The 12,730-nt window shown below is 44.5% G+C and overlaps 1 protein-coding gene across 1 annotated transcript in view; it reads left to right on the plus strand.

The window, feature by feature from the left end:
* Positions 1 to 12,730, plus strand: part of RTN4R (reticulon 4 receptor) — a 155,698-nt gene that overhangs the window by 121,433 nt on the left and 21,535 nt on the right.

A 12,730-nucleotide genomic window follows, 5' to 3' on the forward strand; every position in this document is an offset into this window, starting at 1 on the left:
TCCAATTGCCTCCTGAAAAAGCAGCTTTGGGACGTTGACTGGATAACACCCAAAAGCCTTTTTTTCCAGAGTGAAAAGTGGTGCATTTACTTTGAGCAGTTGAGGTTCATTAATTGAGCAGTTTTTCCTGGGATCTTGTGCCACCCAAACTGAGAACTTTCTCTCGAAGTTAAATGACAAATCAACTGGGGAAAAAAATAATCCCATCCCGGCCTTTGCTTTCTCCTTAAACTTTCTCTGCCCCTATTTACCAACAAATCAGATGAAGTTAGGGAAAGGAAGTGTAGTCCATGCTCTTAAGTGAGGCTGCTGAAATCTAATCAATGATTGATGAGGGACCTCTTCTTTTTAAAAGGCTTGGACTAATGTCTGTTCTTGACAAGAGAGACAAAGAGTGATTAGGCTTTCCTTAGCCCTGTCACTTGTAATCTAGACCCTTTGAGCTTCCTGAAGGTCATTTTGGGTAAAATGCATACCAGTGAGGACAGAGACAAATGAGCCAACGTAATTAAAGTGCATTTACCAAGAATGTATCTGAGCAAATCTTTCTCCGAGTTGGCCTGTTATTGATGTTTTGTTATCAACTTCTGCCAAGCAAACTTATGAAACACACATACAGTAGTGGCCAAAATTGCAGAAACCTTTTGGGGAAAGTGTATTTTCTAAAACTAGCTAATAACACCACTTTTTTTTTTTTTTGAGTAGTAGTACCATAGAACTATATATCAATGGAAAGACAATTTAATCAAGAATGTAATGCAATAACCAGGGGTGAAATCCAGCAGGTTCTAAAGGTTCTGGAGAACCGCTAGCGGAAATTTTGAGTAGTTTGGAGAACCGGCAAATGCCACCTCTGGCTGGCCCCAGAGTGGGGTGGGAATGGAGATTTTGTAATATCCTTCCCTCAGGAGTGGAGAGGGAATGGAGATTTTGCAGTATCCTTACCCTGCCACGCCCACCAAGCCACACCACGCCCACCAGGCCATGCCCACAGAACTGGTAGTAAAAAAAATTGGATTTCACCACTGGCAATAACTTTTATGAAGGATTTGCTATTAGAATAGCAGTTACAGTATAAAGAAGAAAAGTGAAACAGGTAGAAAAAAACGAGATATACAAAAACGATCCCCATAGAAAAAACAAGATATACAAACATTATCACCAAGTCAGTGAATACTTTGTTGGGTAACCTTTAGCATGCATTATGGCCTTACAACATCTTCCCATGGAGGGAACCAAGTCTTTGAGTTCTGCAGCTGTTATGTGAAACCAAGATTGAATGATGGCTTCTATTAACTGGGGTTTATTGCTGGGTCGCTTCTGACTAACAAGTTTCTTTAGTCGGAAAAATCCATAAATTTTCCATTGGGTTAAGGTCTGGGATATTCCCAGGCCATTCCAGCAGTGGAATAGGATTATCTTGAAACTCCAAAAAAAAGTGGTGTTATTAGCCATCAAACCTCAAAAATACACTTTTCCCAAAAGGTTTCCACAATTTGGGCCACAACTGTATTAACATCTGGTGGACGTGCCCAAAGGCAAAAAAAAAAAAAAAAAATTGGACGAAAATACATACATGATTAGAATTAATGTTAAAGCAACATATAGATTTAAAGCCAGAAATATTTCTGTTAGATATACTACCAGGAAAATATGATGAAGGGAATGTATATTTAATATTGCATGTTTTGACAGCAGCAAGAATTATATTTGCACAGCACTGGAAAACTGAGGAAACTCCTACAGAGGAAAATATGATTTAAAAAATACTAGAGTGTGCAGAAATGGATAGGTTAACACTAAAGATAAAGGACAAGGAAGATACAGAATATTTCTTAATATTTTATTTATTTATTTAATTAGAATTTGTCAATCAAAAATGAGAACAAGAATAAAAGAATAAAAATACAGTGAAGGGGCAATAGGCACATTAGCGCACTTATGCACGGCCCCTCTGACCATTTAAGTATGAAGTTAGGTCCACGGAAGTCCATTTGTGACTGAAACTGTAAAAATTTGTAGCTGAGACAAATGGATCAGGTAGGGCATTCCAGACTTTGACAACTCTATTACAGAAATCATATTTTTACAGTCAAGTTTAGAACGATTTACATTGAGTTTAAGGCGGTTGTTCGCGTGAGTATTATTGCGATTAAAACAGAAAAAGTCATTTCCAGGTAAAGCATTACTATGTATAATTTTGTATGCAATATGGGATCGGTTTTATCAATGGTTAGATAATAGAGGTGGAAGTTGGAAGTTGATTAATAACTCTAGAAAGAATGCAGAGGAGAGCAACCAAGATGATTAGGGGACTGGAGCAGGGGTGAAATGCTCCCAGTTCGGACCGGATCGCCCGATCCGGTAGCAATGGTGGCGAGTAGTTCGGAGAACCGGTAGCAAAAATCCCTGCCCCCCCCCATGCCCAGCTGAGCCACACAATCATCAGAAGCTTTTTTTTTTTACTTTTAAAAGCATTTTTTCTACAACGTCTTCAGCCGAAAAAATGCTTTTAAAAGTTAAAAAAAAAAAGCCTCTGATGATCGCACGGCTCAGCTGGGATCGTCAGAGGCTTTTAAAAGCATTTTTTCTACAACCTCTTCGTCCAAAGAGGTTGTAGAAAAAAAATGTTTTTAAAAGAAAAAAAGCCTCTGCCGATCAGACAACTCAGCTGGGATCGTCAGAGGCTTAAAAAAAAAAAGAAAGAAAGAAAAAGCCTCTGCCGATCAGGCAACTCAGCTAGGATCGTCAGAGGCTTTTTAAAGCATTTTTTTACAACCTCTTCAAGAATGCGAACCTTGCGAATGCTCCAACACTGGAAGTTTTTAAGAAGATGTTGGATAACCATTTGTCTGAAGTGCTGTAGGGTTTCCTGCCTAAGCAGGGGGTTAGATTAGAAGACCTCCAAAGTCCTTTCCAACTCTGTTATTCTAATATGTATAAACAAATAATATTACCATTTTTATTATTATATATAATGTAAATTGACCCAGACAATACACTGTTTACTAAGCACTAATACGTGCTCTAGACAAATATATGTTAAAAATATTTTTAAAAAGAAACGTCGCAAGGATTCCGAATGTGCTAGCGAATTGGAAGGGAGGAACATCCATGGGGAGTCACCAAACTTTTCTCTTCGGTGCAAACCGTGGTCGTTTGGGAGAAGAATATGGCAGGTCCTTCCCTGGGGCCAGGCACCATCCCCGGTGTTCATCTGAAAGTGTCATCTCGCCTCCCAAGGCAGAGAGGTTTTCTCCCATTCCCGGCTTTTTAAAATGTTAATTTAATCAGAGGAAGTGAGAAACGATACTGCTGTATTGCTTGAGAGGTTCACGCAACAGATTGGCTGATTTCGTTTTTCAGAAAGTCAGAAATGAGACACAGAGATGGCTATCTGCAAATGGCTTTCCTGGATCGGTAGTGTTTCCCCAACCAGTACAAAAGTGCCACTGAGTTATGGTACAAAAATGGCTTGGTTTTCAACAGTAGCTCCTGGTTTTCAGGAGGGTAGAATTAAGAATGGGAAGCACATCATTCCACTGCACCCTATCTAGAATAGAATAGAATAGAATAGAATAGAATAGAATAGAATAGAATAGAATAGAATAGAATAGAATAGAATAACAGAGATGGAAGGGACCTTGGAGGTCTTCTAGTCCAACCCCCTGCCTAGGCAGGAAACCCTACACCACTTCAGACAAATGGTTTTCCAATCTCTCCTTAAAAACTTCCAGTGATGAAGCTCCCACAACTTCTGAAGGAAACTTCTGTTCCATCGGTTGATTGTTCTCATTGTCAGAAAATTCCTCCTTATTTCCAGGTTGAATCTCTCCTTGATCAGTTTCCATCTATTATTCCTTTTCTGGCCTTCAGGTGCTTTGGAGAATAGCTTGACCCCCTCCTCTCTGTGGCAGCCCCTCAAATATTGGAAGATGCTATCCTGTCTCCCCTGGTCCTTCTCTTCACTAGACTAGCCAGGCCCAGTTCCTGCAACCGTTCATTGTCTGTTTTAGCCTCCAGTCCCCTAATGATCCTGGTTGCTCTTCTCTGCACTTTTTCTAGAGTCTCAACATCTTTTTTATAGTGTGGCGACCAAAACTGGATGCAGGATTCTAGGTGTGGTCTTACTAAGGCTTTATAGAGTGGTGTTAGTACCTCCCTTGATCTTGATTGTATCCCTCTGTTAATGCAGTTTAGGATTGCATTGGCTTTTTTGGCTGCCTCTGCACACTGCTGGCTCCTATTTAACTGGTTGTCCACTAAGACTCCAGCTATTAAGCCTGGTTTCACCCAGTCTGTATGTGTCCTTTTGTTTTTCTTGCCTGGGTGTAAGACTTTACTTTTCTCTTCTTCTTCCATGCAAACTCATGACCCTTTGGACTACTTTTAATTTTTATCCATGTGTTATTATTCCTCTCCCAATCCACCCATCCCCCACCAAAAGCAAACTCTTCTGCCACCTATCTTACCCCTTTGGAATTGACAAAAGTGGTAGGGTTGACTTTTCTCTTGAGCTGGGTTGACTTTAAACGACCATCTTCTCCCCTCTGGCCGGATGTGTTCATCGTTTTGAAGGGGTCCAAACATTCTCTGGCAAGAAGGAGCCGGCCTTGTATTTTTGACTCCCCAAATCCTGAGCGCTGGGTCACGGGAAGAGGTGAAGCCGTGACATCTCTGGAGGTGGATGTACTGACAAGGCCGATGACGATTGCCCTTTCTTCTCTTTTTTGAGCTGATCCTGGTAGGCAGTTCTCTCTCGTCGGGTTCTCATTTCTCCAAGAACTTCATCGCCTCTGACCTCTCGTGCGGAATCGTTCTCATATGGAAAGCTTCAGTGACACAGTTTATGGAAGTCACAAACTTTTTTTTTATAGTGGTGTTCCATCTGCAAGCTACTTTACACCGCCTCCTTCTCCAGTCTTTTGCTATCCCCAGATAGCTTAATGGGAGAGAACTAAGGGTGAAAATGGCAGAGTAGAAGATCCCTGCTTAACAGAGGATGGAGTCCCTTTTCCCTCTCATCTGTGATCACTGGCGCAGTGGTTAGAATGCAGGATTGTGGGCAAATTCTGCCCACAGCCAGCAGTTCGATCCTGATGGGGCTCAAGGTTGACTCAGCCTTCCATCCTTCCGAGGTGGGTAAAATGAGGACCCAGATTGTTGGGGGCAAGAGGCTGACTCTGTAAACTGCTTAGAGATGGCTGTAAAGCACTGTGAAGCAGTAATAAGTCTAAGAGCCTGTTGCCCTCCCTCCTTTCCTCCCTCCCTCCCTCCCTTCCTTCCTCCCTTCCATCCATCCATCCATCCATGGTGCACAGTGGTTAGAATGCAGTATTGCAGCCCACTGCCAGCAGTTCAATCCTGACTGGCTCAATGTTGACTCAGCCTTACATCCTTCTGAGGTCACTAAAATGAGGACCCAGATTGTTGGGGGCAAGAGGCTGACCCTGTAAGCCACTCGGGGACGGGGGTGTCTAAAGCACTGTGAAGTGGTATATAAATCTAAGTGCTATTGCTATTGCTAAATGACAGGGTTTTTTTAAAAAAATAATAGAAAACATATGTCTCCAAAGATTTTCATGTCTATTTTAAGTGCCTCAAGGGTTTGCATACTAAAAAGCAGAGACATCACCCTGCCAACAAAAGTGTGTATAGTCAAGGCTACGGTTTTCTCAGTTGCAATGGATGGCTGTGAAAGTTGGACCATAAGGAAGGCTGAGCGCCAAAGAATGGAGGCCTTTGAACTCTGGTGCTGGAGAAGACTCCTGCGAGTCCCTTGGACTGCAAGGCGATCCAACCGGTCAGTCCTAGAGGAGACCAACCCTGACTGCTCTTTAGAAGGCCAGATCCTGAAGAGGAAACTCAAATACTTTGGCCGCCTAATGAGAAGGAAGGACTCCCTGGAGAAGAGCCTAATGCTGGGAACAATGGAGGGCAAAAGAAGAAGGGGACGACAGAGAACGAGGTGGCTGGATGGAGTCACTGAAGCAGTCGGCGTGAGCTTAAATGGACTCCAGAGGATGGTAGAGGACAGGAAGGCCTGGAGGAACGTTGTCCATGGGGTCGCAATGGGTTGGACACGACTTCGCAACTAACAATGCTTATTTAATCGGAGACATTGTTTTGTTTTGCTTTATCCTCATGTATTGTTTTGATGTGCTCAGAGAAGATCTGGTGGCGCAGTGATTAAAATGCAGTATTGCAGGCTAATTCTGCCCACTGTCAGGAGTTCGATTCTGACCGGCTCAACCTTCCATCCTTCTGAGGTTGGTAAAATGAGGAGCCAGATTGTTGGGGGCAATAGGCTGACTCTGTAAACTGCTCAGAGGGGGCTGTAAAATCACTGTGTATATAAGTCTAATTGCTATTGCTAGTTTTTTTTTTTCTGTCCTGGCGGTGATCCAGGTATATTTGATAACAGAAAGAGACCCTCGGTGTTGATTGTGGTATGTGCTACAAGTATCATCTCTTGCCTGGCATTTTGCTAAAGGCTCCAGAAAGGTTCATTTCATGGGCAATTTTAGAAGATGCCACCTGGTCTCTAGCTGATCTGTGAAGTGCATTTTTCCGGACATTTATTTATTCATTTGCTGATGATCAAAGTTTCCCAGCGGTTTCGAATAAACAACAACTTTAGAATCAAGACATTAAAAACCTTTAAAGCAGCAATTAAACAAGTGAAGCAAATAGAATTAATAATTAAAGGTAACAAATCCGGTGGTTAAATGCCTTAACAAAAAGATGAGTTTTTAAGGGTCTTTTTGGAAGCTAATAGGCTTTTCAGCAAAATAGGGAGGGCATTTTGATCCTTAAATACCAGCAGGTGACTTCGCAGCAATAGTTGGCTGGGGAAATCTGGGAGTTGAAGTGCATATACATCTTGAAGCTGCCAAGTTTAAACACTAGAATTTTAGAATAGAATAGAGCTGGAAGGGACCTTGGAGGTCTTCTAGTCCAGCCCCCTGCTCAAACAGGCCATCCTATATCATTTCAGACAAGTGACTGTCTGGTCTTTTCTTAAAAACCTCCAGAGATGGAGCCCATCATTTCTGGTGGCAAGCTGTTCCACTGGTTAATTGTCCTCACTGTTAGGAAGTTTCTCCTTAATTCCAGGTTGCTTCTCTCTTTGACCAGTTTCCAATCATTGGTTCTTGTCCTGCTTCTCTGGTGCTTTGGAGAATCATTTGTCCCCCTCTTCTTTGTGGCAGCCCCTCAAATACTGGAATACTTCTATCATGTCACCCCTAATTCTTCTTTTCTTTAGCCTGGCCAAACCCAGTTCCTGCAGCCGTTCTTCCTATGTTTTAGTCTCCAGGCCTTTGATCACCTTAGTTGCTCTTCTCTGAACTTTTTTTTCCAAAGTCTCAACATCTTTTTTGTACTATGGTGACCAAAACTGGATGCCGTATTCCAGGTCTGGCCTTACTAAGGCTTTATAAAGCGGTATTAATACAACCGGTGATTTTGATTCTCTGCCTCTGTTTAGACAACCAGGGATCGTATTTGCTTTTTTGGCTGCTGTTGCACACAGCTGGCTCATATTCAAGTGATCGTCTGCTAGGACTCCAAGGTCCCTCTCACAGTTACTGGATCAGTTTTTGATCCAGGCCTCGCCTAATCCACACTTATACCTTTTATTTTTCCTGCCTAAATGTAAAACTTCGCTTTTTTCCACATTAAAATTCATTTTGTTGGTTAGGGCCCATTGTTCCTTGTTCAAATTAGAGAAAGCAGAGGCAAAATGACAACTTAAGAGGGATACAGAGGAAATACAGAGAATCAGGGGAGACACGAGAGCAGTCTTCCAATGTTTGAGGGGCTGCCACAGAGAGGAGGAAGGGGGTCAAGCTATTTTCCAAAGCACCAGAAGGCCAGACAAGGAATCATGGATGGAAACTGACCAAGGAGAGATTCAACCTGGAAATAAGGAGACACTGTTCTCTGACAGTGAGAACAATCAACCCATGGAACAGAAGTTGCCTTCGGAAGTTGTAGGAGCTTCATCACTGGAAGCTTTCAAGAAGAGACTGGACGGCCACCTCTCAGAAATGGTGTAGGTGGGGTCTCCTGCTGGGTCAGGGGGTTGGACTAGATGACCTACAAGATCCCTTCCAACTCTGTTAATCTGAAATCTTTCACACTCTATGTGTAACCCCAGCTGAATCGGTTTCAGAACTGAACTTGGAGAACTCAATCTATGCTGCCTTCTATTTACTTGTTCTCCAGTTGTGCCATGTGTGAACTGAACTTATCAACTTTTATATCCAGCAAGAAGAATGATTCATATAAACAAATATACCCTGCTGCTTGCAGACATCTCCTCTACTGTGCCCAATTCTTAAGAATTATCTAATAAAAATAAAAGAAACAGGAAAACGGACTCTTGCCAAGCACCAGCCTCTAGGCTCCCATTTATTTTCAGTCATCCTTTGGGCCTTTCAGAAATCTGACAAAGATGCTGGAGAACTTCTTAGGGACTAGAGATGTAGTCAAGAGAGATTTTTCAAACTGGCCCTTTTGGCACTGGCAGCCATTACTGTGACTTCCATTAACGGAGAAGGTTTGTAGCTCAGGGTTGAAATGAGGAGTCCTTGGTCCTCTCTGAGTTTGGTGGGTTTCTTGCAGATATTTCATTACCCAACTAGGTTAACATCATCAGTGCTTTGTTAGGAGGAGGAGGACCAGGGATGGGCTTCAAAAATTTTAGCAAGGGGTTCTCTGCCCGGTTGCTGGGTGGGTGTGGCTTAGTCAGCCTCCTACACCACGGCGGGATAGGGGCATTTTTGCCCTCCCCAGGCTCCAGAGGCTTTCCTCGAGCTTCCGGGAGGGTGAAAATGGCCTCCCCAGGCTCTGGAGGCTGGAAACAGGCCCGTTTCCAGCCTTCCCAAACTTCCGGTAGGCCCGTTTTTCACCCTCCCTGAGCCTTCATGCGTGCCCTGCACTTACCTGCATCCAAAACAGGCCGTGTGGGGACTCCTGGGAGGAGCGAGGCGGGGTGGGCAGGACCAGTCAGGAGTCGGATTTGGGGGTTCTCCGAACTGCAGAGAACCTTAGCTAGAGGTTCTCCCAAACCCCCAACAGGCCACCCCTGAGGAGGACTGTGGAGTCCTTGGTGCTCTCTGAGCTTGGTTATTTTCTTACAGACATTTTATGACCCAACTAGGTAACAACATCAGTGCTAGAAGGGAGTGAGGTTTTCTGTCCATTTATATTCTGGTGTTTCTGTGAGTGTGTGTGTGGGGGGGAGAGGTCTATGAGATTCTTTGGTTGGGCTGTTTACTGATGCCTCAGTTTCTTGCTTGGGGTATTGTTGACTTGATTGTTGGTCTCAAATTAACCTTGGAATTCATCTTTGCTGATCTGGTCAAGAGGTGTTGTAGTCTTTTTGCTCCCTTTTGGGCTGGTTGATTGTCTCTTTTGCATAGTGTGTAGTTGTTGTTAATCTCTATGTGTCTGTTGATGTGACTTGCCCAATCTCTTCAGGGATTCATTTTCTATGTCTGCCCCTGGGGATCTTCTCAATATTCCAGTTGAGCCCTTGCCCCCAAAAATGGCTTATCCCCCCATTAGTGTCTCTCCCACCCTCATGTCTTCTGTGATCAGCTCCAGGGAGGGATCTCTAGGGATGGCTGAGAAACCCCAGACATTGGATCCGATCTCAAGGCTGCTGTGAGCCTCTTTGTCCCTTGTTGGGTTAGGAATCAAGCCGGATACTTTTCATTCTTGCTAGCAAATAGCTCCCCGAGCCAGCAGACACGGTGATGAGTTAGGGGTCGTTTACTCCCTAATTAAGGTTATAATTCTTTACATGTTCCCAGCACAGTAGCTCTTGAGCAAATGAGTTAGAAAGTAATTAATTTCAGAAGCATCCTCCTCTGCTGTTTCTCCATTTCTTGAATTGCAATGAGCAGAGAGGGAAATAGTGTGGGAGGGAGCTTGCACTTGTGTACGTACGTGTATGTACACAACACGCCTACACACGGGCACACAAACACACTGGACAACCCGTGCCCTGGTGGGTCATCATCTCAGGGATATTTCCTTAGCTACACAGAGAAACAGAATGCCGAAGGCTTTGGCAGGAAAGCATTGGCAGTGGGACCAATGTCCAATTTCCTGCCCGCTTCCCCATGGAGCTTTCTTGGGGGAAGTTGGCAAGGAGGGTTAGAAATGACTGTCGCCTGATCACAACTGACCATAGCAGTGTGACAGCACAGCAACACTGGAGCAGCCACAACCTGGCCAAGTATCGAGCCCAGAGGAGTCGTGGGTCCTGTACTTTGGAAGGTACAATGATTCAAACGTTGTTGCCTACCAAACACCGTTTCGCTCATTGAAGGCTACAAACAGTCAGATGTGGGTGTGCATGCATGAATGCATGCATGCATGTATTTTATATACCCGTATTTTTGGGAGTATAAGACGCACTCCCCCCCCCAAAAAAAGTGGGTGGAAATGTCTGTGAGTCTAATAGAGCGAATGTTGCCAAAGCCCTGCCCGCCCGCCGGCCCTCCCCCACCAGCCTCTGCCTCCCAGCAGTTTACCCTCCTTTCAGCAAACAGCCTGGTCAGCTTCAGCACAGCCTGATTTAGCACGAGCAGCTGATTGGCGGTTGGATCTGCCTCCCGGAATACCGCCTATCAGCTGTTCCAGGCTGCAGGGAATCATTCCGCCCATTACTGCTGTCGCCACCCATCACCGCTGCCACCTATCGCCATCTCCACACGCCCCATTTTCGGCCTCCATGCATCCCATTTTTAGCCTGTTCCAGCCGGATGGGATAGGTGGCAGAGGCGGGAATCCCCGCTGCCTGGAACAGGCTGAAAACAGGACAAGCGGAGGCCAAAAAGGGGATGTGCGGAAGCGGCAATAGGTGGCAGCGGCGATGGGCGGTGGCAGCCTGGAACAACTGACAGGCGGTATTCTGGGAGGCAGATCCAACCGCCAATCAGGTGCTCATCTTAAATCAGGCTGTGCTGAAGATGACCAGGCTGTTTGCTGTTTGCTGCAAGGAGGTAAATTGCTGGGAGGCAGAGGCAGATTTTTTTTCTTGTTTTCCTCCCCAAAAGCTAGGTGTGTCTTATAGTCCAAGAGTGTCTTATAGTCCAAAAAATACGGTATATCATTATCTTCTTTTAACAACCCCATAATCCTTTGCGGAATGGAGTCTGGGTAACTGAATGGAGCTGAGTGTTTACTGGCCGGATGCCCTTCCTGCTGCCAGTGCAGAGTTATATTCAGCAGATACGTTCTCAATGTGCCCAGAGAGAGAAATATCTGCCTCTACCTAGGATCAAACTTTCTGTTTTGGTAGCAGAGGATGGTTTCGATCCATCAACCTCTTCCAGAGTACGACAGACGACTCCTGTGGACTTTGGATAGTGCTGCAGTGTTGCCTGTTACTTACAGAAAGGAACTTTTTACAGAGATGCACGAACCTGAACCTGAACTACGTGAACTTTATTCTTTTTCAAATCATCCTTGTGCTGGCTGAGGACCTCTGGGAGTTGAAGTCCGCAAGTCTTAAAGTTGCCAAGGTTGGAGACCTCTGATCTAGATGACCTCACCAACATGGCAGCAAATGTTCAGTATCCCGTTGCTGCCATGTAGTGGTCATGCAGATTTTACACTCCCAGAATGGTAACCCTATTTGTAGGAAAACTGTAAGAAAACAGAATTGGATGGCCATCGAGGCGGGTGAGGAAAAATGAAGAGGAAGGCTCCTCAGCTTCTTCTGCTGCCCCAGCTCAGCAGCAGGTGGGAGCCTGAGCAGCCTCTCTTCCTCCCCAAAAGACTATCCTGTCCTCCTCAACTCTTAGAAGGGACCTCCTTTCCCTTGCCATCCCAAATATGGTCAGCCATGGATGGAGGATCATCCCAGAAGAAGAGGAGAGGAGAGGAGAGGAGAGGAGAGGAGAGGAGAGGAGAGGAGAGGAGAGGAGAAAATAGAAAATAATAGAATAGAACTGGAAGGGACCTTGGAGGTCTTCTAGTCCAGCCCATTGCTCAAGCAGGAGACCCTATACCATTTCAGACAAGTGACTGTCCAGTCTCTTCATAAAAGCCTCCAGAGATGGAGCACCCATGATTTCTGGAGGCCAGATGTTCCACTGGTTGACTGACCTCAGTGTTAGGAAGTTTCTCCTTAATTCCAGGTTGCTTCTCTCTTTGGTTAGTTTCCAACCATTGTTTCTGCTCCTGCTTCTCTGGTGCTTTGGAGAATAGGTTGATCCCCCTCTTGTTTAAAAAAACAACTATTTTTAACTTGTTTTTATTGCATTTAAAACTGCATCTTTCTACGTGGGCTAAAATAAGTTTCCCCCCTCCCCTTTTCGAACGTTGTTCCTTTTAACTTGTTTTCACTCTGATTTAAACTTGCTCAAAGCCATTTTTGTTGAACTTCGCTCTTTTTGGTTGTTGTCGGTGTGAAGGCTTAGCGGTCTTTGAAAATGATTCCCCCAGAAATCTTTCTCCGCTGCTTTCATCAGCCTAACTATTCCTGGCTTTTCGGACAGTCTGAACCAAGATTCATGGTGGCTTTAAGTGACACTTTAAGTTTAATAAGCAGCTTAACTTTAATGAAGATGGCTGCTAGCTGTTAGAGAAGGGACTCTACCATGAAAGATTGATACCCACTCCTGCCTCACTTGGCCACCATATTATGAAACAAATTTAAGTATACCAGGCTTATTCCAGGAGAGTTTCATCAAAATGTTCCTCTCCTTTG

The sequence above is a fragment of the Pituophis catenifer genome, unplaced genomic scaffold (assembly GCF_029215685.1).
Source record: "Pituophis catenifer annectens isolate HBS135680 unplaced genomic scaffold, rPitCat1.0.hap2 SCAF_10, whole genome shotgun sequence".
Lineage (NCBI taxonomy): Eukaryota > Metazoa > Chordata > Lepidosauria > Squamata > Colubridae > Pituophis > Pituophis catenifer.